The following is a 4184-nucleotide window of genomic DNA, read 5'->3' on the forward strand; positions in this document are numbered from 1 at the left end:
TTGGACACATGACGGTTGAATAAAAAAAAGTGCGCTCTTGTGGCAAGGTTTAACCCCGTACGTAAAGCTTAGACGTAATTTGTAGGCTAATATATTCACTAGATGGGAGCAGCGGGTCGCCACTGATAACTTCCTTTCCGGCTATGCGCTACGGCGTGGAATCATATGCGGAAGCGTGGCGAAGATACAAGGTAACCGTGGCTGTAAGAGCCTCGCTAATCAAATAAAAATGTGGAATCAGCCTGCTAGGACCCTGGAATTCACGTTACCCCTATAGGCCACTAAGGCACGTTCATGCGGCTTGGTTAAAGCGGGGCTTTATATGGGGGCTGAGGAAGAAGAAAAAGAGAAGAAGAAGAACACACGGTCACCCGCAGCTAATGCTTTCGCTCAATATTTGGTTCAGCAGTGTTGAACCCTTGTAATTTTTTTCATGTCATTCATATGTGGGCTCCACGAGAGATTCCTGTGGATGAAAACTCCCAGGAAGCGATGGCTTTTTTAATAGGGAATGTCTTTCCCGTTTATAAATATGGTGTAGTGTGATATTGGTTTTCGTGTGAAGGCCACAAGTGAGCATTTATCACTTGAAATGCTAAGGCCCTGACACTGTCCATGTTCTCTCCTTCCTCGGGGGAAAGTCATGGGGCGCATCAGTGCACTCGATGCTACAACTTTATCGATCATTATTTATGGGGTACATGCGATACAGCCTTCCGATATTCAATAACATCACGAAGACGAACATTCGGACTCTCCAAAGTGAGCAAGCGCAAGCTCTCCGCATCTGCCTCGGTTTGCCCAAATGCACCTCAACGGCAGCAACTGTTCTAGCCAGGGAACATCCTGTCACTGCCTATGTTGCTGTCGAAACCCTGAGAACACACATTAGATGCCTCGCACGAGTTCCCAATCACCACCTGGCAAATTTCTAGCAACTATACCATGTACTGCCTTTTCCAAAACAATTGAAGCTCACCGCACTTGTCTTCCCTTGCAGTTCACCCCTTCAAGACCGTGCGCACCCATATAGATCCTACATGAACCTCAGATTCACCTTTAAGTTCCTGGCATAAAGAAGAAAGCTGGGGTACCAATGCTTGCCTTGCAACAAGTGACGCTGGATCACCTTCATTCTAAGCCCAATCGCTGAATACATGTGTACACGGATGGCTCAGTTACGTCAGCCTTCTCCGCGGGGTCAGTGGTAGTACCGGCAAGGTCCGTCTTGATAAAGCTAAAGACTATACATCTCACCTCTTCGACGGGCGCGGAACTAGCTACCCTACGGGCTGCAGTCGAATACATCAGCCAGGAACTCCCCCAAGAATGGTCAGTTTTCACTGACTCCAAAGCAGCGCTTCAAGGCATGCAAGCGGCACTATACGCCACGGTTCAAATGAATAACTCATTGCAGAGATCCGCACGTTACACCACGCCGCAATATCCAAAGGTCACGACATCATCTACCAGTGGTTGCCAGGACACTGTGGCACTGCAGGAAATAACCAGGCGGACGACGCTGCCCGTTCTCCCACAACGACGGACTTCCAGTCCAAATTCCGTTAACGAGAACCGACGCAGCGAGCGGGCTTCGCTGTTTGGCTGTGGAGCTGACACATTCAGCGTGGAAAACCAGAGAGTTCTCCAACCGTCGCCTCAAGGCATTGGACCCCGGTCTGCGCCTGCGTATTCTCCACCACACAATACGTCGTGAAACAACGTTACTGTGCCGCCTATGGCTTGGCGTTGGTTTTGCAAACAAATACGCTTTCCTGATCGGGATGGCCGACAGCCCTGCTTGTGAACGATGTGGCGTTGACGAAACGATTGAGCACCTCCTTTGTGATTGCCCTGTTTTTTCAACTGAAAGACATACGGTGCGTAGTGTATTGGATCGTCTGGACGCGCACCCCTTAACGGAAGGGAAGATCTTGGGACTATGGCCACAAAAGTCATCTGCGCTCAAAGCCTACAAGGCACTTCTTCGCTTTTTAAGTGAGACTAGCCTGATTGACAGACTGTGACTTTTTCACCTCCTCTCCTCTTCTACCCTCCCACTTTAATCCCCCATTCCCCTGGTGAACTATGCCCGGGCAGGACGAGGCCAGAGGAAACTCTGGTGGAAGTCCGAAGCGATTCTGACGTGCAAATCGATCGTCCGATCCGGGTATAGGGGCGAAAGACCAATCGAACCATCTAGTAGCTGGTTCCCTCCGAAGTTTCCCTCAGGATAGCTGGCGCTCGATGGGAGAGCAGTCACACCTGATAAAGCGAATGATTAGAGGCATTGGGGTCGAAACGTCCTCAACCTATTCTCAAACTTTCAATGGGTGTACGGGAGGCCTTCTGGGTTGAGGCCTCCCGCTGCGATGAGAGTACCAAGTGGGCCACTTTTGGTAAGCAGAACTGGCGCTGTGGAAGTTAGAAGTGGGAACGAAAACATAATGAAAGGAAAATAAGACACAGTGCTTCGGAACTAACTCGGTTTCTTCATCAGGTGTGATTGCGGGCGAGTTGCAGCTGACTCCCACCACCGCGGACGCCTCCTCCCCGCCCCAAAAATCGCCATCCGAAAGAAAAGGCTGAAAACTTGGTATACAAGATTCCATTCTTGGAATGCCCGGCATCGCACTTTGGCGAAGCAATTCCGTCAAAGAAATGAAGCAGTCCAATGCGAATATTGCCACCTAGCGTTGCCAGGTGGCGCGTGACTGAGGTGTGAAAGGAGGACGAAGTTGAAAAGGACGACAAAGTGTCGCTTGCACGTTTGCGTCTGTGCTGCTGTGTTGTTGTGCTGGGCTACCCCCTGCTATCATTGGTATCCTTAGTCACCGTGTACGTGACATTCTGGTGGAGCTGCGGGGTAAAACGATCGCCTATACTAGAGTCTCCATCTGCAAGACGCCGCGCAAGCCCTGTGCTATTGGACACCCCAGTGCATCGCGCCAGTCGACGGCTCCAGGGACTGTCTCCGGAGCTTCAGCCATTAGCAGCCGCCATGACATCCAGTGCTTCTGCTCAGCACGTAACGGGCGTCGCACCGGCCTGTAACTACACCTTGCAGGCCCCTCGGGTACCAAAGTCTTTCCATGGGGACCTCTTTGAGGATGCGGAGGACTGGTTCCTTCAGTTTGAACGTGTCGCCTATTTCAACCAGTGGGACGATGCTGCCAAACTAAGGAACGTCTACTTCAGCCTTGAGGACGGCGCCCGTATCTGGTTCGAGAACCGAGAGCAAGTATTAACTTCGTGGCGGGAATTCTGTCGTCAACTGCTCGAGGCTTACACTAGCGCGGATCGTCGCGAGCATGCAGAACGTGCCATTCACTCTCGCATCCAAAGGCCGAATGAGAATGTCCAAGCGTACGTCGAGGACATGACGCGCCTCTTCAGGCGAGCCGATCCCGCCATATCCGAGGACAAAAATGTCAGGCACTTGATGCAGGGTTTGAAAGAGCAGCTGTTCGCAGGCCTTGTGCGAAACCCACCGTCGACTGTAAACGGATTCCTTGCGGAGGCCACCACAATAGAAAAGGTGCTACAACAACGTGCCGTGGCTTATGACCGACCTTTTCATACAAGCACAATCGCGGAATCATTTGCATCTTCCGAGCGGCATCCCGATGCATTGCGCGAACTGATTCGCAGCGTCGTGCGCGAAGAACTAAGCAAGTTCTGGAGCCCTCAGCAGCAATCGCAGCCTTTCGTTTCTGCTATAGTGCGGGAGGAGGTGCGGCAGGCGCTCAAGAGCCCTCTTTCGCCTGTAGTTCCGAGCCCGCCATTGTTGTCGGGGACCGACAATCGTCCCACATATGCGGAAGTTCTGCAGAGTAAGGCTCCCCCTTCACCACCGCCCATTCTCGCGTCACCTATAGTTCCGCTGCCCTCGGTGCAGCCTGTGCAGAACTTCGACAATCGTCCGCTGCCCCGACGCAAAGCCGACATTTGGCGCACGCCTGACCGCCGTCCGCTTTGCTTCCACTGCGGTGAACCAGGACATTTCTACCGGGATTGTCCGTATCGACGCCTCAGTCTTCACGGCTTCCGCATCGACTCGCCTCCTCCCCGGTTTGGTCAACGACCCCGAGTTATTGAGGAGTACCTGGCGGAGCAGCGTTCTTCATCTCGTTCGCAGCGTCAGCCCCGCTCCCCTTCACCAAGGCGCTCCTCCTCGTTCACCC

Source organism: Amblyomma maculatum, chromosome 4 (genome assembly GCF_055883805.1).
Source record: "Amblyomma maculatum isolate TAMU_Amacu chromosome 4, ASM5588380v1, whole genome shotgun sequence".
Taxonomy (NCBI): domain Eukaryota; kingdom Metazoa; phylum Arthropoda; class Arachnida; order Ixodida; family Ixodidae; genus Amblyomma; species Amblyomma maculatum.